This window comes from Poromitra crassiceps (assembly GCF_964638095.1).
Source record: "Poromitra crassiceps genome assembly, chromosome: 1".
Taxonomy (NCBI): Eukaryota; Metazoa; Chordata; class Actinopteri; order Beryciformes; family Melamphaidae; genus Poromitra; species Poromitra crassiceps.
The window spans coordinates 86,281,908-86,308,179 of record NC_139623.1 but is presented as its reverse complement, the minus strand read 5'-3'; the positions used below and the strand labels follow the sequence as shown (position 1 = coordinate 86,308,179).

The window sequence follows — 26,272 nt, the reverse complement described above, 5'->3', positions numbered from 1 at the left end:
CTTGCTTTTCAGCAAGCACAATAATAATAATAATAATAATAATAATAATGCTCACGCATCGGTACTTGTCCAATCAGCCACACTTCATTATAGTGGCTTTGTAATTTCCTGAACAGCATTCACTTGACACAAGATGTGTGTGTACTTCTGAGAGTGTGTGTGTGATTTGGGTGAGTGGGGTGAAGAGGGGTATCTTCCAGAAATTACCAACGGTGAACCACCGCTGTTCGCAGTTCAGCAAGTCCCCACTCCGTAATCCATTGGAGATATGAGATTATTCTCCTCAACAATACAGCGAGCCTGGAAATGTAGGCCAAGCTGCTTCCCAGAGCATATGCTTGAGTTAATGTCATGAAATCCGATACCAGGTGACTGCTTCCTATTCGCTTTTCCATTAAGATTTGTCAATGATTGCAGCGGCTGACATTAACTGTTTGAGCCCGCTGCCCTTTAGCCTTTGGACAAGTCGTATGATCTGATTTTAGGTTCCCTCTGAGTTTATTAATGTTTATAAAAAAAAATAAGTTATTCCCCTATGGATGATATTTGAATGTTACTTCATGGTTGAGTGGTGTTATACTGTATATTGAAAACCTTTTGGGGTAAAATATTTGAAAAGATAGAAAGTACAAATACAGTTTTGCCAATTGGATGTCAAATCTTAGATGCTCAGTATCTTAGAACTGCACTGCACTGACTGAATATCAACATTCCAAGGAACTGTGTCAAATAGTTTTTTTTAAACTAAATTGCTCAAACCTAGAAATGATGCCCTAGTAAAAAAGGAAAGAAAAAAAGTGTAAATTATGTCTATATTTGAAAATACATTAAATTGTCTAATGATTAGAAGTGTGGAGGTACAATGACCTCTGTAGCACTAAACTTCAAAAACAGTCAAACCAATAGTTATTTTTAATATAGAGATAGTTGATATTTGTTGACAATAGTTAGACGTAGACAATAGACGTGTCCATTTGGACTGCAGCTTGAGGGCCTGTGTCCACCGAGCGCACACGGACGTCTAGACAAAGTGCGCTGCACCCAGCGTCTATTTTCAGAGCGCTCCGGCGTTTTTGTGCACCGGCTCCCAGCGCTCCCAGCTGAGAATAATTTAACTTTTCAGAAAGACGCTGGTGTCGGGTGCTCCTTTTCTGGCAACTAATCAGATGGAGAAACTATCGCAACAGAGACAGAAAGGCTCAATTGTGGGAGCAGATTGGCTAGACACTTAATATTTCTGGTGAGTGTTGTGCTTACTGCTTTTAATAGCGTAGCCTACCTGTGTTGTTAGCTTGCTAGCTGTCAGCTATCAAGCTGAACTAACGTTACTTTCAGATTGCTTCCTTGTTATATTGTGCGCCGAGATCAGCGCATCCCAGCGCACACAAAAAGACGCTAGGTGGACACAGGCCCTGAGAGCTCTATTTCTGTGAAGTATCATTTTGTTCAGGCGTACACAGGTTCTGTTCTCGCCTGCACCCGTTTGGTATTTTGGTGATTCGTCTTATTTTGGTGATTCCTAAGTGGGAGGTACTGTAGGAGGTAGTGATGCGCGGCCGCCCCGCCCGGCCCGTTAAAATATCAGAAAATTCCGAACCCAACCCAGCAGCCTGCAACGGCCAATTTAATGTAATATGTCTCCGGACTCAGGAGGAGCGCAGCAGAGCTCTCCAAGGTGTGCAAAGTAGCTAATAACTCTGTCTCTCTCCCTCTCTCTCTCTCACACACACAGACACTCACATGCGTGCACGACAACAGTTGTACTGATCTGGATGCGTTGCGCGGCTTCTTTCATGTCGTTGATTTCTTTCTGCTTCGTTACAAACTCTGCTATTATCGGCCTTTCTTCAATTAATCCAAGGTCTTCAAATAGAGGTATCAGGTAGAGGTAGGCTACAGAAACTGTTCTTATTCTTCCCCATTTCTTGTAATTACCTCATGCGCTCTCAATTGGTCACGTAGCAGTAGTACTAAACATAGTAGAGAGAGTGCAGAAGGTGCAGACGGCTTGCAGATACGGCTTCAGAATCGCTGTCTGATTTCTTTTAATTACCTCATGTGCTCTCATTTGGTCACGTAGCCTACTCACATTGCAGTAAAGTTGACAAATAGATCACAGTCGAGTCCACAACAGAAAATATGCGGTGGCATTCGTTTTATGGACACTTCAAATAATAATTACAGCGAAAAATCCTTCCAAAATCTTTGTTTTGAGAGCACATAGGATACCTCATTGAAGCGTTTCTTTACTCCATGTAGGCTATAGAGTGCAGCAGGTGCAGACGGCTTCAGAGTCGCCTTGTCTGTTTGATTGTGTGTAGGCCTACGTGTGTGTGAGAGAGAGTTCACGTCTTAATAAAGGGTTACTCTGCGTGTTTCAGAATCAGAATCACTTTTATTGCGGGCCCGCCAGGCCATCACCCCCCCCCCCCCTCCCCAAAATTTTAATAAACCTTTATGGCATATTATTACAATACAACAATACTGGTGTTGACAGTAATAGAAGATGCCAAATAATTCAAAACAATAAGCATTTTGCTTTTAGGAGGGTGGTGCCAGCGTGCGGCGCTGTTCCAAAACGTGTCAAAATGCACATCCCATAATACAACTGTTCGCATCGCATCCCATAATAGTATGATGATACTTGGGTCTTGTGATGCCATTGCGAATATAGATGCGAACAAGTTAGCTAAAAGATTAGCTCGCCAGCGAGGGCCCCCACCATTGCGGTCGGGGTACATTTCAAAATCCCTCCAGGACTGAAAATGTTTCTAGGGGAAACACTGTTACATGTTACAAATGAATGGTCAAAAGAATCACATCCCCTTCCACTGAAGCAGAGACAATAACAGAGGGGAAATACAAAGGCATTTATGTATTGTGCATGTTGCTCCTCATTTAACTGCTCCTCCTAAAGGACAACACAGAGCAACTTCACTCACTCTGTGCCACTTATACAGACACAAGAAAAACATCTTCCATCTACCAGTGCTTACCGTAATTAAATTGTAAGAAAAAAAAGTGCTTTCAGTAATGTTACAACTCTCTATTAGCATAATTGACTCAATAAAATCTTGCTAATTGATGAAACTGTATGACCATCTTACTTCACTGCCATTCTCGCTATCAGGGCCTTTTATTTTGACAATGAAAAGCCTTTCTACAAATGTAGCATTGAAGACAACACGTGAGAAGGTGGGACTGAGGGATGGCAACTAGACTATGCAAGGTGAGAGAAAATGGAATTACAAACAGAATCGTTAGCATCCCTCTGTGAAATCAAATTATCAGCTTTCCAATCTTGGCCCAAAGGCATATGAGGAAGAAAATGAATATCCCTCTAACTGCTTTTTTACTGCTAACATGGATTGGAGAGAGAGAGACCTTCATGGCTGACAGCAAAGCGTCGTGCACCGATAGTTCCATCACGACTTCAATACGCCAAACAAGCTGAAGGGCGCGTGTAAGAAGAAAAATTAATACATGTGTCAAGTAAACATATTTACAAGCAGACTAAACTCTGAGGCATTTAAAGGCTCGGAACATAGCCCCGTTTCAGAATGCATTTAACCTGAAGCAAGAGCTCTTTCATCCAGCGACGACCTGGGGGAGCTGAGACCGGAGGCATCACATGGCTGCAGGGGCCAGCGTGGTCTGTGCAGGTAGATAAGCGTCTCCAGAGGTTGTTGGTCCACCTCGGCCACCGTGCCGATATTCACTGTGGCCATTAATCCCAGTCTCAGGCGCTTGCTTGTCTCCTTTTAAGTCAATTTGAAGGAGCTGAGCCTTGAGAAATTAATGTGGTTTATATTCAGTCCATCGCTAGAGATTTTTTATTCATGCAAAGCACAGTTGATATGTAAGTGACATTCTGACGAAAGGGCCTAAGTGCTGCTGCAGAAGATGTTAACAGAGTTGGAGAAAAGAGTGCAGCTTGACCTTCATGCTCCACTGAAGGTAATAACTCTGTATTAGGGCCGCCGTGAATGCAAGTCCATCTCCCTTGTGAAGACAGCTATCATTATACACAAAAGCCATGCATATATCTGCAGCCTTTACATTTCATGAGGAGAAAGAGGACATCTTTTCAGCCTGGAGCTGCTGAACTTCTCAAGAGAAAGCCCAGAATGGAAGAAGACACAAAGACAAAGCCTTCAACTGCACTGAGGTCAACTCAAGCCACATCGAAAACGGCCTTCTCATTATCTCCCTTTGCTGTTATGTTTTGAAAGACTTTATTGTATGAGGCTATATGAACAACAAATACCCTATTCCCAACTCTATTATTTCTGCTATAATGTAAGACAATTGAAAGTCTGAAAAGGGTTGCTATTGAATTTCATCAAGGGCCAAACTTGTTTGCTCTCTTTTTGTAGAGGACTGCTACTCGCTTTCAAAATAACGCAAGTTTACAGCACAAGTGCCACACCACACCAGACTGTACTGAGTCTGCCAAGTGGCGTGTACAATGAGAGCATATGGGACGGTAACATTTGCTGATAGCGCCTCCATGTGGCCTGTACAAAGAGAGCATAGGGGGCGGTAACATTTGCTGATAGCGCCTCCATGTGGTGTGTACAAAGAGAGCATAGGGGGTGGTAACATTTGCTGATAGCGCCTCCATGTAACGTGTACAAAGAGAGCATAGGGGGCGGTAATGTTTGCTGATAGCGCCTCCATGTAACATGTACAAAGAGAGCATAGGGGGCGGTAACATTTGCTAATAGCGCCTCCATGTGGCGTGTACAAAGAGAGCATAGGGGGCGGTAACATTTGCTGATAGCGCCTCTATGTAACGTGTACAAAGAGAGCTTAGGGGGCGGTAACATTTGCTGATAGCGCCTCCATGTGGCGTGTACAAAGAGAGCATAGGGGACGGTAATGTTTGCTGATAGCGCCTCCATGTGGTGTGTACAAAGAGAGCATAGGGGGTGGTAACATTTGCTGATAGCGCCTCCATGTAACGTGTACAAAGAGAGCATAGGGGGCGGTAATGTTTGCTGATAGCGCCTCCATGTGGCGTGTACAAAGAGAGCTTAGGGGGCGGTAATGTTTGCTGATAACGCCTCCATGTGGCGTGTACAAAGAGAGCTTAGGGGGCGGTAACATTTGCTGATAGCGCCTCTATGTAACGTGTACAAAGAGAGCTTAGGGGGCGGTAACATTTGCTGATAGCGCCTCCATGTAACGTGTACAAAGAGAGCATAGGGGGCGGTAACATTTGCTGATAGCGCCTCCATGTGGCGTGTACAAAGAGAGCATAGGGGACGGTAATGTTTGCTGATAGCGCCTCCATGTGGCGTGTACAAAGAGAGCATAGGGGGCGGTAACATTTGCTGATAGCGCCTCCATGTGGCGTGTACAAAGAGAGCATAGGGGGCGGTAACATTTGCTGATAGCGCCTCTATGTAACGTGTACAAAGAGAGCTTAGGGGGCGGTAACATTTGCTGATAGCGCCTCCATGTGGCGTGTACAAAGAGAGCTTAGGGGGCGGTAACATTTGCTGATAGCGCCTCCATGTGGCGTGTACAAAGAGAGCATAGGGGGCGGTAATGTTTGCTGATAGCGCCTCCATGTGGCGTGTACAAAGAGAGCATAGGGGGCGGTAACATTTGCTGATAGCGCCTCTATGTAACGTGTACAAAGAGAGCATAGGGGGCGGTAACATTTGCTGATAGCGACTCCATGTGACGTGTACAAAGAGAGCATAGGGGGCGGTAACATTTGCTGATAGCGCCTCTATGTAACGTGTACAAAGAGAGCTTAGGGGGCGGTAACATTTGCTGATAGCGCCTCCATGTGGCGTGTACAAAGAGAGCATAGGGGACGGTAATGTTTGCTGATAGTGCCTCCATGTGACGTACAAAGAGAGCATAGGGGGCGGTAACATTTGCCGATAGCGCCTCTATGTAACGTGTACAAAGACAGCTTAGGGGGCGGTAACATTTGCCGATATCGCCTCCATGCAGACTATGATTAGAATTGAAATTTGATTGTCGACTGATATCCAGTGCAGGATTTCTTTGTCAGCCATGTCTTGAGTGGCAAACAAGTGACATTATTGCGTATTGGCTGCCAGGCGTGCAGTGCGACAATCAAAAATCGTAAGCATATCTACAGTACATGGAAATAATTCTGGTGTGTGCCTTGTAAGCCTGTATGGGTCTGAGCATCTATTGATGGGAGATACTTCATTGATAAAAATGAATAAAAAGCTTGCACACTGCAAGGGCTCCAGTTTCAGTGTTTTTTATTTAAACACCCAAAAAAGTGATGTTTCGAGCGTCAAAGCTCTTCATCAGACTCATTTGTAGTATTTCCCCTCCCCATTAGAATTCCCTGGTACAATTTTGAGACTATTGATTTAGAATTACTTGTGTATGCCTTTACCATTGTATTAGACCACTAGGTTCCCGAATTATTTCCCCAATCTTAAAGCCCCATTCAGTAAGTTTTCCAACTTTTGCTATTGGAGAAACTGCGCCCTCTGGGTGCAATAGTATCGATAACGATATTGCCTTCAAAGTCAACAAAACACAGCGCCAGAAAGCTCTATGTACATGTTGTGACATCGGGTACTCACCACGTGATGAAATAATAACCATAGTTCCGTGAAACATAATTTTCGTAGCAAATCCGAATCGAGTTACTTCCTTGTTTTCATGAAGACAGCGCTTCCGCTGTACAGCGCCTTTTTTTCTTTTTTTTTTGACACGGGACGTGGCAGACAACTTGCTTAGTCCCAGGGCTGGCCAATGGAGGGCGGTGTGGGATAAATAAAGTCGAGAGTCTCCCTATTACAAGTCAATCTACCATGTCCTCTGACTAAAAAGCTCTTATATTACAGTAAAAAATGTCAAAAATCTTACTGATTGGGGCTTTAATTTCTTTCAATAAATAGTGTCGTGCCTGCAAGTATAAAAAAAAAATCGTCCTTCTCCAAGTCATATTTTTTACTTAGTGTTTGAAAGCTCTCTAATGTATCCCCATCCATTATATTACAATAGGCAGTAATACCTCTATCAGCCCAGGATTTAAATATGGAACTCATGCAGTTTGGCTTAAAATCTGTGTCATATGCAATCCATCTGAGTTGTTTCACCTGCGACCTCAATTTCAGTTGTTTTATGACATCAAACCAAGTACACAGAGTAAATGATGTAAAGGGACTCAGATAATCCTGATGAGATAATGTTAGCTTATGATCTCCAATCATTGCTTGTATTGGAATCCCCCTGCATTCAGTCTCAATCTCTTTCCATCTAGCCACATACTTATCATCACACCAAAGAGCTATGTTTTTTAATTGGGCAGAGTGGTAATAATCTTTAAGATTAGGGAGAGACATACCGCCTCCGTCTTTCTTAACTCATTGAGTGCCAATGACGACAATCGTCGTCAATTCGATTCGTGACGTAGAGTGCCAATGACGACGATTGTCGTATTTGGGACGGCTTTAGCTCAGGAGGTAGAGCGGGTCGGCCAATGACGCAAGGGTTGGCGGTTCGATCCCCGCTCCCTCCCAGCTGCTGTCGTTGTGTCCTTGGGCAAGACACTTAACCCTCCTTGCTCCCAATGGTGTGTAGGCACCCTGCGTGGCAGCCTGCCGCCATCGGTGTATGAATGGGTGAATGTAGACTATCTACTGATTGTAAAGCGCTTTGGATAAAAGCGCTATATAAATGCAGGCCATTTACCATTTACCATTTGTCGTCAATTGCGTTTTTTGACAGTGGGACGTGGATCAAAGCCTATTACATCTCCTATAAAAATATGGGAGCTATTGAAGGTGTATAACCTATTTTACAGACCCATTAGGTGGCGACAGGGCTCTCCAGATTAGAGAAAGGTCAGGAAAACAGCAGGAAAAAGCCCCGTAATGAAAGAGAAACCGCTCATGCTGCAGCCAGAGCTATATAGATGGCTTTGGCTGCAGCAGCTGACATTGGCTGCGAACAGCAGTCAATCCGCGCCCACAACTGAGCCCCTCTGCCTCTGTCTGTCTGTCTGCATAGTTTCTCCACACGATTAGCCGCCAGAAAGGCAGCACCCGACGCCGAAGGGCCAAACCATTCTCAGCAGTCCGGTTTGGCTTTTCCGTGTCGCGCTGGGAGCCGGCGCACAAAAACGGAGCGCTCCGAAAATAGACTGGGTGCGTGAGGCTGTGTGTTAGTGTGGGGAGGAGTTTGCAGCTGAGGGGGGGAGAGGGGGGTGGGGCACGCAGGGCACCACACAACTAAACAAAAGGCGGAATATCTCAGCTTCTAATTTGAAACGTGTCTTTTTGCTCAAAACAACCTATCTTCTCCGGCTCATAACTAAAGAACGGAAAATGGTATCAATAAACTTTTTTTTGCAGATGATAGAAGAGAGTCTCATCGTTCTTTGGACAATATCTCACCATCATTCACCTCGGACAAATGCAACAACTTCCTCTCCTTCTTTCACTCTAAAATTGAAAACATCCACAACCAGCTAGCCACCACCTCCTCTGCCATCACCCCCGATCTGGACCCTGCACCTTCCCTGTCAACAGCCCACTGCTTTCCAGCCTTCTCCCCCATAACCTCATCTGACCTCTGTGAACAACTCTCTGGCATAAAATCCACCACCTGCCCCCTGGACCCCATCCCCTCCAGCCTCGTCAAAGCCTGTCTCTCTCCTCTTGCCCCACTCATCACTGACATCATAAACTCCTCCCTCACTTCTGGTATCGTCCCTTCCCCGCTCAAGCTCGCTGCCATCACACCCACCCTCAAAAAACCCGGCCTGGATTCCGACAACCCCAACAACTTCAGACCCATCTCCAACCTCCCATTTCTCTCTAAAATACTGGAACGCACCGTCGCAACTCAACTCAAACAATACCTCCACACCAACCAGCTTTATGAAACATTCCAATCCGGCTTCAGATCACACCACAGTACCGAAACAGCACTACTCAAAGTCACCAACGACCTCCTCCTCTCCTCTGATTCTGGCTCCCTCACCATTCTCCTCCTCCTCGACCTCAGTGCAGCCTTCGACACCATCAACCACTCCATCCTCCTCAGTCACTTAAAATCAATTGGCATAACCGGCACAGCACTCTCCTGGCTCACATCCTACCTGTCTGACCGCTTTCACTTCATCTCCATCAACAACTGTAAATCCCACACCACCCCAGTATTACACGGAGTCCCCCAAGGCTCGGTGCTTGGTCCCCTTCTCTTCATCCTTTACATGCTCCCCCTAGGTCACATCATTCGCCGCCATGGACTACAATTTCACTGCTACGCTGACGACACCCAGCTTTATATCTCCACCAAAACCATCACCCCTGCCACTCTCACCACCCTCACTGACTGTCTCACTGAAATAAAAACCTGGATGACCAACAACTTCCTCAAACTCAACTGCAATAAATCAGAAATCATGATCTTTGGCCCAAAATCCCTCCTCCCCTCCTCCCAGAACCTCTCACTCTGCATTGATGGACATACAGTCACCCCCTCCCCTCTGGTCAGAAATCTCGGCGTCATCTTGGATCCCACACTCTCCTTCAAGTCACACATCAACAACATCACCAAAACATCCTTCTTTCACCTCCGAAACATTGCACGACTCCGCCCCACTCTCTCCCCCTCAGCCGCCGAAATACTCATCCACGCCTTCATCACCTCCAGACTAGATTACTGCAACAGCATCCTCTATGGCCTCCCTTCCACTGTCCTCCGTAAACTGCAATATGTCCAAAACTCAGCTGCCCGATTACTCACCCACTCCCGCTCCAGAGAACACATCACACCCATCCTCCAACATCTCCACTGGCTCCCCATTCAACACCGCATCCACTTCAAAATCCTGCTCATCACCTACAAAGCCCTCAATAATCTGGCCCCCTCTTACCTAACAGATCTCCTCCAGCGCCACTCCCCCACCCGCCGTCTCCGCTCTGCTGATGCCAACCTCCTAACCCCCATCACCAAAACCAAGCACCGCACCACGGGGGACAGAGCCTTTGCCATCGCTGCCCCAACCCTCTGGAACTCTCTGCCCCTCAATATCAGAAACTCGGACTCACTCACCTCCTTCAAAACCCAACTCAAATCCCACCTCTTCAAAACAGCCTACAATATCTGACTTCTACCTCTAACCACCATTCCATCTTTGCAATCTATTGACCTGTATTTGTTTTCGTTCTTGTTATTTAGTTTTGTTTATTGTATTACTTTTCTATGTATTGTAAAGCGTCTTTGAGTTCCCCAGAAAAGCGCTATATAAAACTTATGTATTATTATTATTATTATTTGTGCGTGTTCGGTGTTTACATAGTAATATCACACAATATTCTGTGGGCCTCGAGAAATCACTGAAAACGCTCTGAAACTCTGGCACTGGGAGCGTCCGTTCTCCAAAAGTGGCTGGCACTCAATGAGTTAATGGTCAACGTCCTGTATTTAACCAAAAAATACAGAATCCTTTCTCTGCTGCCACACCCATGCTTCATCCAAAGAGCACCTTCGTTTGACTATTTCCTCACTGCTTTTTGAACGCCGTAGCCCTCCTCATCTCTTCTTTGATATGTCCTGTATTTAACCCTTGGTTTCTTTCCATTCCAAACAAAACGTGAAATCTGCTTGTCCCACTCCTGAAATTGGGTATTTGGGACTTTAACAGGCAGTGACATAGATAAATAGAGCAGTCGAGGAAGAACAGTTATTTTAACAGTTTCAATTCTCGAACTAAAACTTAGTATAGACACAATGACCAATTATTGAGATCTTCTTTAATCTTCTTACTTACTATATCATAGTTCTTTTTATACAGATCACTAGGACAATATGTCAGCCATACCCTTGATAGCTTTTCATGACCAGTCAGTGGAGAGTCTTACTTGATTTAATTTTAGTTGACTTTTACTTTTCTTCTGGACTTTCTTACTCCTTCTCCCACGCATTTTGAGTCATTTTAATTACTTGTAAGCGAAATATTCATAGTTTGGTGGGTTTTCTTTCCAAAATTGACTGGGAGAGTTTTTCGGTCACGCCGCCATCTTGAGTAGCTCACCTGCAATAAAGGTTTATTGAAATTTTGGGGAGAGCAGCAAAAAAAAGTTTTTGCATATTTTTTTCTGGCCTGGCGGGGGCGCCGTTGGCCTGGCGGGCCCGCCAGGCCTGTAGAATGGTAGGGGAAACACTGTAAGTCCAACTAAATGTTTCACAATATTTGGGGGGAAATACAATTAGGCGTGAGGTATCCTCTGTTAATGCTACTTTTTAGGTTACTGTTTTGCTATTTTATCCACAAAGTGACAAGACAACTCAATGCTAGCCGATGAGAGATGTGCATCAGGCACACAACACTATGTGTGACACAGGGGATAATAGATAGATAATAATAATAATACAGCCTGCCCCTATGTAAAAGGGGTTTTGAGGTTTTGGTGCCTTCCTGCGCCACCAGCACAGACTTCAAATGGGCCTCAGGTAGAGATGAAACGGTATGAAAATTCCATATCACGATTATTGTGACAAAAAATATCACGTTATCAGTATTATTGCGGTATTGTTAAAATGGGCTGAAAATGTACACAATGTTTCACCAAGGCTGCGTGCCTGCATCTGGGAGACTGTTGCTAACTTTCGTTGATGATGTACAGCATTTACAGTGTTTTTCAAAGTGCTGTTATCACGGTAACAAGGTTTTAATGATTATTAAAATTTGGAGCAGTAATACTAACCATCAGGAATTTTATCACCCGGTTTACCATTAAACCAGGAATAATTTCATATAGCCTCAGGTTGGCGTGTGATGACGGTAAACAGTGCCCGAGTTTGGCTGACCTATGAGCAGCGTGAGTGGAGCTGCGCTGTAGCGGCTGGTGGGCTTAAGCAGGGCTCCAGTCCTGTCTGGGTATTAGACACAGAGCTGGGTGGGAGAGAGGAGGAGCGCTCAGGATTAAGTACTTAAAAGATTCTCAGCTCTCCCTCCCCGACAGCGCCAAGACATCAATACTGCAAGGTGTACGAGGCGCCGTGTCCACGCGTACGCACACACACACTCAGGCGCACGCTGTTTACCAACACAAGGATTAGTTATGGATATGCCTCACCATTGCTCAGGCAGACTCGGCACAGTGCAATATACAGGGTTCCCACAGAGGTCTGGAAAGGTATGAAAAATGATTTTGAAACTCCCCATGTCTTTAAACAGTATGGAAAACCACAATGAAATATTGAACAGGTTTGAAATAAAGTCGGGAAATTCACCTCCACAATGCAGACCGAGTATATTTTATTAAGGATGGGTAATATTATCCGCATGCTGTACATAGCCAGACATATAAAACACAAGTAATATTTCCACATTGTCTAAAAATGAAGGTATTGGAAAATAAGCCCTTACTATTCATACTTAATTATATAAGGCAAAGTGTATATTTGGATATGTATGCTGTATATAGGCATACACTGAATGTACTATATATTCTGGACACACTAACTCTTCATGAAGTGCACTGATAAGGCAAACCCAAGTAAAAGCCATTATCCATTATTTTCCTATATTAAATCTATATTTTAGCATCTAGATCAGACCTGGGCAAAAGGCGGCCCGCGGGCCACATGCGGCCCGCGAGCGCCCCCTGTGCGGCCCGCGCTGGAATTGCAAAAAAAAAAACAGTGCACCTGAATGCAACATGCAAGGTACCCGCTGAATAAGTGTCCAAATGTTCATGTCATTCTGGCCAATACTCCACTTCTGTTATAACATTTCAGTCTGGTATGGAATATCTTTCAATAATCTTTATGACTAAAAGGCTAAAAGTAATCTCATGTGTAAGAAATGACTGTTCTACTTTGAAGTAAAAATGGAAATAATTAACTTGTTGGTTTTGGATTTATTTAGCTTCAAGAGTGCATTTTTGTTTGTGTGACCCTCAACACAGGCTTTGAGAATCCCGGGCCACTTACTGATACTTATGCTTAAATTAACACACTCATATTCTGGTTTATTTAAAGAAAAACATTTTGGCTAGTGGAAATTCTAATTGGCTGGTAACTATAAAATATAGCAGCCATATTGGCAGGTGGTCAAAAAAGTTAATGACATAGGAGTGAGTGAGAAAAGGATCAAATATTGGTGTTTAAGACTGAATAATGACATCACAACTGTTAATTTAAAATTAGGTATTCCTCTAAACCTGACTTCAAATGCCCCCCAAAAATTTGCGCCGGCGCCGTTCGGCCCCCAACGCTCAGCAAAATCTGGCGCTCTGGTAGCGAGGACATTTCTTTGTGGTCCTCTCTATCATCAAAGTTCCTGGGTTACGGCATGACAATATTTGTTCGGCCCCCAGCAACAATCTGGGTTTCTCATGTGGCCCCCCATGAAAAATAATTGCCCACCCCTGATCTAGATGAAGAATTTTTAGCTCTGAGATAACTGAGATGTGGATTGTGCAACTCAAGATGAACAAGATGTCCCTATTTTGTACATTGAGTGTATATGAAAGGCTAGATGCACTGTAGAGCTATTGACAGATATGTTGACTCCACATTGAGTGTGTGCCAGTGCACAATTGATTTTCCAGCAATACCCAGGACATTTCTCTCTTCATATCAAACACAAAATATGGAATTGATGCAAGCACACCGGAGTGGATCTACACACAGGCACATGTGCACACACGCACACACACGCACACGCACGCACGCACGTACGTACGCACGCATGCACGGACGGACACACACACACACGGACACACACACACACACAGCATACAGCATGCAAGTATTGACCTGACTTTCACGCATGGTTAGAATGCTTGCAGAATGCAATATTTGGAAGGTAAAAGCAATGCAAGTTGAGAAAATGAGAGGTCTGGCAGAAAGACATATGTTAAGATTCCAGTTGCATAGACAGAGGTATCAAGGCTAAACATATAGTGCAGCTACAGTACAGTACATGCCTCCCATGAGCGATAGGTGAGAACAAATGAATGATCGAACGAGCGCATCCTAATCAATGAGAAGACGTTTACCTTTGTTTCCACTCTCAAGATGGCCGGCCGGCTGGAAGACGGACATTTTGTTTATTTTTTTCAGCTATAATTGTGCCCAACAAACTTTTCCCCTGGCTAAAATACACTATATATATTTTTTTTTTGGACACTTCAAAGTGGAGGGATGGGGAGAGTTGAGCGAGAACAGGCAGGGCTCCGGGCAAAAGCACCAACACACTCTTCATGGCTGGTGCGTGTGTTTGTGTGTGTGTTGTGGTTGGATCGTGTGTCCGCAAGCATAGAAAAAATAGGAAAATCCATTTTGCACCTCCTCACTTCTACAAGTACCTACAGTAGTTTAAAGTTGGGACTTGGGTTTGGGATCAACATTAGAATTTCGGTTAAAGTTAGATTAGGTTTAGGATTTTGGCGGGTTTAGGATTGAGATTAGAAGGATAGTTTGTTAATAAATAAAAAATATTCATATATGCCTAGGGATGGGAATCGAATCCCAGTGGATCAATTCCTTGGAATCGTTAGCCAAAGTCCTTAACAATTCCACTATCGATTCCATGCGCGATGACGTCACACGCTGCGACACGCACGCAGCCTTGTTTTGTTTAGACCGCAGCCACCATGGCGTCTAGACAGAAACGAAAAGATCACCACAGTGCCACTTGCAATGCTTGCAAAACCTCTATTTCGTCAAAGGGGGGAAATACTAGCAATATGCAGAAACATTTGTCCACACAGCATGCAATAATTTTGCAGGAATGTCATGTTTTTGATGTGCTACGGAGTGACGATAATGTGGCTAACAGCAGCGCGGCTAACGTTAGCGCGTCATCTGTTAATATGGAAGGTAAACTCCTCCAGGCTCCAGACCCTGTGTATTGTGTTTGTGCCATTTGTTTCATTGTGTAAACCAGATTTCACTAACGCCTACATTCCACTAGGTCCGTGTTCGGTCCGTCTGCGCTGCGGTACGGCATCGGAGCCGATACGTTTCCACTCTAATCATTGTGTCAACTCCCACCTACTCCGCTGCATTGCGTGTCTACTCCGTCCCAGCTCCGACGATCCGGAGCTCTCCGAAAAAGATACGCAAGGGTTCTATTTTTCACGGATGACGGAGCAAAGCCGCAGCAAGTTGGGCGGAGCCAGGCATGAAATCAACAGGGCAGAGGTGTTTACAGCATTCAATATCAAGCCAGAGGACAAACATGGATGAGGAAAAGTTAATAATTGAAGTGGAAAACCACAAAATAATATATGACACGACACATCCTTTTTACAAGGACAACACCAAGCAAGCCCACCCCTCCTCTGCTTCTCCAGTTGGGAACAATGATCTTCTGCCTGTTTGTTGTTGTATTTATCCAACATACGAATTGTCTCGCGCGATTTTACCGTGATAACCTGTGGGTCTCGTCACTCTAGCTGTCTGGCGGAGCGGAGCCGTGACGTGCTCTGCACGCAGCCGGTTAGTGTTGGCGGAGCACAGAGCACGGAGCAAAACCGGAGAACAGCTGCAACGCAACGCAAATGCAACCAGTGCAATCCCGGCGTAATACTCCTTTCCATCCATTTCATTTAGATGATGATGTTCAGAGTCAGACTGGTTCAGAAACTGGTAGTCGCTCTGGGTCAGAGACTGGTAGTCGCTCTGGGTCAGAGGCTGCAGCGAGTACTTCTTGTGCACCTCTAGCCCCTCCATTCACCCAGGCAGGGAAGAGTAAAATGACGGAGGCGAGGGTAAACGAATGTCACTGAGCAGTGACTAAGTCTGTCTGACATGCCAGCTAAACTAAAATCTCAAAGTTGCATGTTCTAACCACTAGTTCTGTTTCATTCATTCCCACTATATATTTTCTATAGGGAGATGACAAAGTTGCTCAACCCAAAATACAAACCCCCAAACAGAGCCAGTTTAACAGACACACTGATCCCTGCTTGGTATGGGATTGAAAAGAGCAATCTGATCTCAGAGCTGAATAATAATAATAATAATAATAATAATAATAATAATAATAATATAAAAGAAAATGAATGTTAACACATTCACTGCCAGCCGTTTTTTCAATACTGTAGGTAGGTTCTGCCAAGGTTTTTTTTTGAGGATTCTGGCTCATCTTTCAAGAGCCGAGGATTCTTTTCTGCTAAGATTTTGTGAACACAAATTATCTCAAAAGAACTAATAGAATGTGTGCTTTCTCTGTCTAAAAGAGTTAGTTTGTAGAGTTAGTAGTTATGTAGGCATTAGCAGTAGAATACAGCATGGTTTCAGCGTCTGAAAATTTATGCTGAGATAAATGGCTTTTTGTGAAATTCGATAGAACAGTCACTTTAACCATTTATTTTTGGCGTAAGACGTCAGACATCTAAACAATAGTTTTGAACAGTAATTTCCTCCATAGCAGCAGGAAACCCCCCTCTCCTTCAAACTCCTCCCTCCATGTGTGTTCTCCTCTCTCCGTGGCTGCAGCGGTACAAGCGAGGCTCTGCCTGTCTGTGCTGCCTGGCTGCTGGCGGCTGCTCTTTGGGCGAGTCTGCATGAGTCGTTTCGGTTGTGAGCTCAGCTGGAATGAAGCTGCGTGCGATTGTGGGCTTTCTGCCGGTGTTTCAAAGTGTGTTGCACGCATAATCTATTATGCAAATTTGCAATCCCCCACCGCCAGCTCCCAGCGCGATAATGCGCGAAAGCGTTTTCGCCAATCCATTTTACAGTATGAGAATGGTTTCCTCGCGCGTTCCCCTGCAGTTTTGGCTCGGCTTTTTCTAGTCTGGAGAGCACTGTCGCCACTTAGTGGGTCGGTGGAATGGGTTGTACACGTTCGGTGGCTTTCATATTTTTATAGGAGACGTGGGGGGCGTTGATCCACGTCCCACCGTCAAATTTTTTTTTTTTTTTTTTTGACGACTTGACTCGTCAATGGCAGTCAACCGTTGGATTTTTTTTGACGAGTCAACTCGCCAATGGCAGTGAACGTGTTAATAAACACGTTTGTACTTTCGTTTGTACGGAATCGCAAAAATCTTATCAATTCCCATCCCTATTATGCCTGGCAAATGAAAATTATACCACATACATGCAAAAATACAATAAATCAAAAGACATCTGACGTTTTCTTTGACTTTAGTTCGGGAATTTGAACAATAAGTTATCTGCAGAATGATTCAATTGGATTTTGGTCAGTTATCAATCATCACAATTCATTTGCTGCATCTGAAAGTATGGGAGGAGTTCCTCCTGTTTAAGTCTATTACACAAGTCAATGCCTAAATTTGATGAGATGAACCGTGTTCTCCGGAGAGGGTTGTGGGGGGATGGGTGTGTGTGTGTGTGTGTGTGTGTGTGGGTCAAGGTCATCAACAGGTACCACAAGCAAGTGTTATATGCCGTCATAAAATAGCTAGATTTATTTGACAGGCAATTTAACTATGAGTGCATATATATGTAATAAATGTTAGGGTTGTCCTACAACTCGGGTTTTACGAGTGAGAACGACGATTCTCACATAATGCTAAAGCCCGCCCCAGCGCCGCTGAACTGAATGCCTTTCTTTTTTACCTCTAAAAAAGACCTTTAACACATTGACTGCCAGCCGTTTTTTTCTTGCTGTAGGTAGCTTCTGCCAAGCCGTTTTTTGAGGATTGTGGCTCATTTTACAAGAGCCGAGGATTATTTTCTGCTTGGAGTTTGTGAACATACAATATCTCAAAAGTACTAATAGAATGTGTACTTTCTCTGTCTAAAAGAGTTAGTTTGTAGAGTTAGTAGTTATGTAAGCATTAGCAGTTGAATACAGCATGGTTTTAGCGTCAGAAAAAATATTCAGAGATAAACGGCTTTTTGTGAAATTCGATAGAACTGTCACTTTAACCATTCATTTTTGGCTCTCTCTCTCTCTCTCTCTCCCTCCCCCTCTCGCTCTCTCTCTCTCTCTCTCTCCCTTCCCCTCGCTCTCCCTCCCTCTCTCTCTCTCTCTCTCTCTCTCTCCCTCTCGCTCTCCCTCCCTCTCTCTCTCTCTCCCTCCCTCTCGGGAGGGAGACGCACTAGGTTTAATCCTAGTGAGAGGGGGAGAGGGAGAGAGAGAGAGAGAGAGAGAGAGGGAGGGAGGGAGAGAGAGAGAGCGAGAGAGAGAGAGAGAGAGAGGGAGAGAGCGAGAGGGAGAGTAACTTCAACTCCTCCCTCTTCTTGGCTGCAGCGGCCGTCACAGTCTCAGTGCTTTGCTGCTGTCCTGTGCCTGTCTGCACGGCCGCTGTTTGAGGAAGTCGGCATGGACATCCTCCCTCCGTGTGTCTTCTCCTCCTTCCTCCTGGCTCTACAGCGGGCGTGTCAGAAGCGCGTTGCTGCTGCCTGCCTGCCTGCCTGCGTGCCTGCCTGCCTGCTTGCCTGCGTGCGGACGCTCCTTGTGCGAGTCAAGATGGGCCGGGGAATGCGTGGGCGATGGGCAGATGTTGATTCTGGCCTTTCTGAGGTGTTTCAAAGTGTGTTTCACCTATAATCTATTTTGCAAATCGCTCTCCGCTCTCTGTGTGCTGCTGCCTGCGCGGTCGCTCTCGGGCAAGACAAGTGTGGATTACTGTAAAATCGCCTCGCCATTTCCTTGAATGGCTCCCGCGGCAGTTTTTTCTTTGATTTCGCTCGTCTGGGGGAGCACTGTCAACACTTAGTGGGTCGGTAAAATAGATTATACACATTCAATACCTCCAATAATTGTATAGGAGACGTAAAAGGGATTGATCAACGCCCCACCGTCAAAAAAAAAAAAACGATTTTTTTGACGTATCAATACGTCGCTGGCAGTCAACGGTTGGATTCTGCTTGACGTATCAATACGTCGTTGGCAGTTAACGTGTTAACACCACCCAGGCGACCCTCAAGGCGTCCTGGCAAACCTCAGCCGGTGATTGGCGCAGCCACCCGCAACCGCCCACGTGTTGATGCTGAGGCTAGTCACTCCAAGCATTCAGCCTCACCCCGAGCAGAGCAAGTGCAGCAAGGCTACTTTGTGGGAATCCTCATTCTCACTCGTAAAACCCGGGTTGTAGGACAACCCTAACGTTTTACTTTGTTTCAAACTCGGATTCTCACATATGCTGATGTACAACCATCTTTGCTGCAAGGAAGCACTTCATGCAACCCTGAGACCCATGGATGGCAATGCGGAGCACATGACCAGGGGTCATGGCAACCCGAACATCACAGCGAGTGACCGTAGGGCACTAGCACCTGGAAGATGACAAGACAGCATGCGCGAACGGCGCACTGGTCACATCCAGACTGTAATACCTTACAAAGGTGTGAGTGGACCATGATGCCGCAGCACACATGTCCTCCACCGACACACCACGCAACAGCACCCATGACGACGCAACACCTCTTCTGGAGTGGGCCTTAATACCCTCCGGGGGGACCTTCCCCGCGGCAGAGTAGGCCAAGGCAATGGCCTCCACTTTCCAGCACGACAAGCGCTCTTTGGACAGGGCCTTGCCCATGGCACGGTGTTAACAGAGACAAGCAGTCTGAACACCCTAGCCAACGAGAGAGGCTAGCTAAAGCTAGCGAGAGAAGTCCGGGTAGCCGGGCTACCTGACACGCTAGCGTTAACACGGCCGTCTAAGCGGCAACACGTGCGAGAAAAAGCAGCACTTAGCTTACCTGCTCTTCGAGAGCCAGTGTTCGCCACCCGAAGCGAAGGTAGTCCGCGGCCGGAGATGACTCGACAGCCGTTTCCCGTCCGTTTGGTCTTTCGACGGCGAACTGTGGCTGATAGAGCTAACGTTGGAACGTTACGTGAAGCTAATGCTAGGTCTCAGAGATAGAAAGTGCGACTGTTCAGCGTGGCTAAATGCGCGCAAAGTGACTAGCCTCAGCCGGTCTGCGCAGGTCGTGTCTCCAACACGTGGGCGGGTGCAGGTGGCTGCACCAATCACCGGCTGAGGTTTGCCAGGACGCCTTGAGGGTCGCCTGGGTGGTTTTAAAGGTCTTTTGTAGAGGTAAAAAAGAAAGGCATTCAGTTCAGTGCCGCTGGGGCGGGCTTCAGCATAATGTGAGAATCCGAGTTCGAAACGAAGTAAAACTGAAAGTGTATTGAATCATCCCTATTCAGATGATGAGAGAAACTATTGTGGAGGTTATACCCCTATGAAAGCCACTCCAATCTTTAAAATGTTTTCAACAATGTGACATTTGGTTTAAAATGTCAGATCTACATCAAAACATGCCTAGAAATCTAGAGCTAGAAAAGGTATTCTATACGGCTGACCCAAAAAAATCTGAGCTTCAAAGCTTCAATCGACGTCCAAATCATCAGTCGAATGCCGCCCCCCCTCCACCATCCTCTCTCTCTTTCTCTATCCACAGGCACAGCCAACTAACATGAGGTGCAGCTTCATGAAACAGTCTCTAGTTTGCTGGCTGGGCGCGGCCCTTCGGGTCAATCACTGTGCGTAACACAGAAAACCAACTCCCCACCCCCACCGGCACGCGCCGCATGACAAACAAACGCACCTTCAAATGCCTTTGATGACTGCTGGCTGGCAGCAGCCACAGACAGACAAGACAGTAAGCTACGGAGCTGAGAGAGCTTGTGTTGTCAAAATGTAGAGAAGAAACCAACATACACATTCTTTCTTCATTTCAACCCAGTGTGAGTACAAGTGCTCAAGTGACTTCAACTCGTTTGTTTCTATGAAATAGCAGTGACGGATACACAGCTCACCTTGACCATCACCATGCAGCTTGTTCAGAGAACAGGGACAAGTCCGCTGTTACAACGTGATGAGCCCACCTGTATAAATTAACATTTTGTGGCAAATATATAATATCCATAATCCATATCCACACTCCGTGTCTACCTTGATGGCTGTGTCAGACAGAGCAGTTTTAAATGTAAATGCGGACCATCAGGACAGCATAGGAGCTCAACCCTAGAAGAAAGTTTACTATGAGCTGCGGTGCTGAGATGCAAAATATTGACAAAGAAGAAGAAACTATTTTCAAACCAATGTGAGTAACGTTACACATTTGTTACCGTTTGTTCCTCTGTTTGTGTGTTGCCTGTTGTGTCACAGCCAGTCCCTCCAGGAAATTGTGATTTGGCGATCGCAATAATTAATGCAAATTCAACCAATCTCCGCAATTCTTGCGGTGGCTTTCTATTTTTCTAAATTCACACGATTTCTCCACAAAAATGGCAAAACAGGTTCCTCAGCTTGCAATTTTTGCCAGTTCCCGCAATTTTACAGCAAAAAAATCACATAACACTTTGCAAATTCCATTGCAATTTTTGAGAAAAGTTGCCATTCGGTAGTAGTTAGGAAAAATTATAGATTTTTTTCCCACGTCAACTTGCAATTTTTGCCAGTTCCTGCAATTTTACTGCAAAAAAAAAACATAAAACTTTGCAAATTGCATCCCAATTTTTGAGAGAAGCCGCTGCAAAATCAGCATTTTTGATTGCACCAATCACAAAAAACCCGAATCCGGGAGGGACTGTACAGCGCTGCTGTCTGATACTCGAGGCGAGCTGCTACACCACAGCATCATCGCACGTTGTTACCAGTTTTTTTAACCAGTCACTTATTCACTTCATTCACACTTACCCCCCCTGACACACACACACACACACGCACGCACGCACGCACGCGCGCACACACACACACACACACACACACACACACACACACACACACACACACACACACACACACACTACTCTAAGGTGAAACGTGTTACTGTAACTGTGCAATAACTGTAATAACTGTCCCAAAGCTGTATCTCAATAACTTAATGACTGTGCAATTAGTAGTCAGGTTTCATCCACCTGTTTTTATGCGAAATTTCAATTCATATATTTTTTAAATAAATAAAATTTCATAAAAAGAACTGAGTGGAAACTAGGGATGGGCATTTCTAGCAAAAACACTATTCGAAATTCGCTGGCCAAATTCGAATTTAATTCGAAATTCGAAAATAAAAATAAAAATGTAAAAAAAATTAAAAATGTTTTTTTTTTTTTTTTTTTTTTTTTTTATTAAATATTTAGTAGGCTCAGGTCTGAGTGCCAAAGGGGTGCCAAAGTCACCCCCTCTCCCTCTTCATGGGATTTCATCCGCCATTCATTTTTCCATAAACCTTGCTTAAAATGCTTATAAAAATTGTTTTACTTGCTCAAACCAAGCGATTTGACTATACTTAGAATCAGGGGAGACAATGCAACATTTCACAAAAAAAATAAAATAAAAAATAATCGAATTTCGAATTTCAATAATAAAAGTCGACCTTGATAATAACAACGATTATTCGAAAATTCGAAATTCGATGCCCATCCGTAGTGGAAACACTGCAAAATTTGCGGAAACCTCCAAATATCACAAACAGTTTTCACGCTTGAGGGAGGTGGAAAAGTCTGGTGGTTCTCAAATGGGGGTCCGTGGTACTTTGCAAGGGGTCCGTGAAAAGTTTTCAGGAAAAAAAATAAAAAAATGCTTTAAATCTAAAATGGTTCATGGATTACATTGTAATCTAACAAACCTATCAATTTAAAAGTCAAGCACATTACCGTGGAAACAATTAAGCTTTGCCCAAAATCACAAAGTGAGGTTTCCAGACCATAGTTCAAGCAGAAGGCCACTCACGCATAATCCGATCATCCCCTGACGACAGTCAAGTTCTAGCATAACGTGGTCAGTCAAAAGTCCTAGCATGACGTCTGCTATGACGTCAAACATGACGTCAGTTAATCCTCATATATATAGCAAGGGTTCTACGTCACCTCTCTCTCTCTGGCCGATCATAGCAGCAGCAGCTCACGGCAGCCCATCTCCCTTGAAGCCGGCCTCCGAAGCGTTGTCTTGCACCAGATCCGCAGACCGAATCAGCACCCACAAGCCTTCTCTACCCGTGGATATTCCCATTCCTGGCATGTCGAGTTCCGAGCCAGAGCAGCCCATGGATTGTGACGGCAGCTTAGACATCGGTCCCCTGTCCCGGACCGGCCACGGAGCGTACTTGCCTTCCGAGGTGTCTGACGAAAACGTTGGCGAAGCGACCGGACCACAGGCTGCCAGCATAGCCCCGACGAGAAGGCCCAGCGCGCGTTCCCGTGGCACGGGGCGCGCCACTGCGACGGCCCGTGTAACAGAAGACGAAGCGCCGCGCCGTGGACGCCCAAGAACGCGTGCGAGCGTGCCGGAGGGAGAGGCCGCTCGGCGCGGACGTGCGAGAGGCCGCGGGCGAAGACCAGTAGAGGCAGCTGCCCCGAGAGCCGGGAGCCGCCGGGGAAATGCAGGCCGCGGGGCCGCCGCGAGACGCCACGTACCTCCTGGTCGCACTGACCTCCAGGCCGCCGCCCCGGAAGCGGAAGCGGCCCCATTCGTAGCTCCGCCGAGCCGACAGGGGTCGTCAAGAGCCATTCTGCTGTCCCTGCTAGATAATAGCAGATCTGTAGAAGCTCGTCTGAGAGCCCTGGAAACCCCCCCCCCATTCCCCCCACGTTAGCCTCAGCCCAGCAGCAGCCGATCCTGCCCGGGCCATTAAGAGCCATCCTGCTGTCCCTGCTAGATGCTAACAGATCAGTGGAGGCTCGCCACCACCCAACCCGCCCGGACGAATACCCTGGCATCCGCCACGCCCCCGGAGCACACCAAGCCCTCCCGGCTGGACCGGCTGCTGGACATGCCGCCCGCCGGCCCAGACGTCCAGGTGCAGCATTCCTGGAACAACGACGACCGCTCGCTCAACATCTTCGTCAAGGACGTCAACAAGCTGGTGCTCCACCGCCAACCCGTGGCGCAGAGCACGGACGCCATCCGCGGCCGGGTGGGCTACACGCAGGGACTGCACGTGTGGGAGATCAGCTGGGCCACGCGCCAGAGGGGGTCCCACGCCGTGGTCGGGGTGGCCACGGGCGACGCGCCGATACATTCGGCGGGCTACACGGTCCTGGTGGGAAACAACACCGAGTCCTGGGGCTGGGACCTGGGCCGGTGTAAACTCTACCACGACGGCAAGAACCACGCGGGCAGAACCTACCCCGCCTTCCTGGAGCCCGACGACACCTTCATAATACCAGACTCGCTGTTAGTCGTCTTGGACATGGACAAGGGGACGTTAGGTTTCATAGTGGACGGACATGACCTAGGGGTGGCGTTCGGAGGACTTAAGGGCAGGAAGGTGTACCCCGCAGTGAGCGCCGTGTGGGGACACTGCGAAATACGAATCCGGTACATAAACGGTCTCGATCCGGATCCCCTCCCTCTGATGGACCTGTGCAGGCGCTCCGTGCGGGCGGCTCTAGGAAGGGACCGCTTGAGCGGAATCCACGGACTGCCCCTGCCCGCCTCTCTCAAGAGCTACCTGCTCTACCAAGGACGGGGTTGACGACCACAGCACACCGAGCATACCCCGGAGGACCAGTCACCCGTGGACGCGAAAGGACCCATGAGGAAAGTATCAGTACTTCAGCATTTAAACGGGCAATCTACCAGTCCAGTCCCGCAAAGGGCAATTTAAGGCATGAATACTGCAAACAAGCTGTACTCTGTACACATCCAAAAAACAATACAAAAAAAAAAAAAAAAAAAAAAAAAAGACAATAAATACAATAAATGACACTGATAAAGCAAGATCCCTGATTACAGTGTATCCAACACCACAAAGGAATATAGGTGTCAGATCAATACAAATTAATTTCAGTCAATACAATCCAAGTACATATTAGACTTGTTCAAGGGTTCAAATCAAAAGGTCAAGGTACAGACCTAGTCTAGATAAACTGACCACTTCTCGTACTGTGGCTGTTCACCAGTCGAACGGCCTCTGGAACCAAACCAAACTTCCTCCTGCTTGTTTCGCAGGCAGGCTGTCTAAAGCGCTTTCCTGATGGCATTAAGTCAAAACAGACATGAAGGACACGCGTGGAGTCATTGATTACCTCGTGCGCTTTCTTGAGCACTAGTGCACTAAACTGTACTAGGGATCTCTGTGTTTTGCCTATAATGCCTATAATCAGACGTATTCTCATCTCTTTAATACTCCGTCTGCCCGCAACGGCCCGCCCCACCAAACAGAAATACTGTCTTACATTGCTCTGAAAACACCACATGTACCGTAGGTGTCCCTCGTGCTTTGACTAAATAAAGCGAAGCTGACTGACAAGTTATTTGGCCTGTGATCTGACTATTCTACCCAGCGGGCATCTCAGCCTGCCTATTTCCGACGCCTAAGCGGAAATCGCTTCTGGCAAATGGCCAGCGGGAGTCACAATAATAATAATAATTATAATAATTATAATAATAATAATTACAACAATAATAATAATAACCACGCAAGGGGCCATTCTAACACCCCTGGCCCACGGAGCTTGTCTGAGCATCAGCTAGAATGAGTGTTACTGCATAACTTCGGACCGAAGCCAGACGGCCCAGGGAATGCTGACGTCTTTCCGTGTTAAGCTACCCGGTCTTAATACACCACCTCCTGTTCTTAACGAATTTCAAAGTAAAATGCCTCTGGCATTTCTTCAGAAGCAGAATCAGAATGACTTAATGATCCCCGAGGGGAAATCGGGACAGGTTACAGTAGCTCGCTCACAGTACACACATAGCTTAAAATAAAATAAACAGTAGTAAATGCAACGCAAATGCAATATTAAGCAATAAGCAGAAAAAAACACAACATAGCATAGAATAACTAGTAAATGCGCTAGAAGCAAAAATAAGTGGAATGTCTAAGTAGCAAAATACAAAATACGTCAGGTAAGTATACATTCCGTGTCAATTATCATTATTGCACCCTGGACTATATTAAGTCGGCTTGCCCTATACGCCACACAGGCACAGTTAACCTATCGGCTGGCTCAGTCTCAGGGAGACTGAGCGTCTCCGAGGTGCTCTTTAAGAGAGGCATTAAATAGACTAATGGCCACAGGCAGGAATGATTTCCTGTGCCTCTCTGTACTGCATCTAGGTGGAATCAGTCTCTCACTGAACGTACTCCTGCGTTCGACTAGCACGCCGTGGAGTGGGTGCGAGTCATTGTTCACGATGGAGCGTAGCCTGGACAACGTTCTCTTCTCTGACACCGCAGCCAGAGAGCCCCGCTGCCCCAGCACACAATAGCATACAGGAAGGCACTAGCCCCCTTCTGCCCTTTCTCGTTCATGGCTCACCACGTCAAGCTCAGGCCTCGGACCGGCCCCTCGGCTCCCCTGCTCCTCATCGCACCCTGTCACCACACGACAAGATCCCGGTTCACCCTGCACCTCAAGCAGACGCTC

At 46.1% G+C, this 26,272-nt stretch overlaps 1 protein-coding gene and 1 pseudogene across 3 annotated transcripts in view; both read left to right on the top strand.

Annotated features, from left to right (window-relative positions):
• The window catches only part of ntm (neurotrimin), a gene marked incomplete at both ends in the record, with an annotated part of 870,443 nt that overhangs the window by 563,878 nt on the left and 280,293 nt on the right, over positions 1 to 26,272 (top strand). The gene's annotated exons all lie outside the window — the stretch shown is intronic.
• On the top strand, positions 23,557 to 24,375 carry LOC310784936 (SPRY domain-containing SOCS box protein 1 pseudogene; annotated as a pseudogene). The gene has a single exon. The product of its transcript is annotated as an SPRY domain-containing SOCS box protein 1 pseudogene (transcript).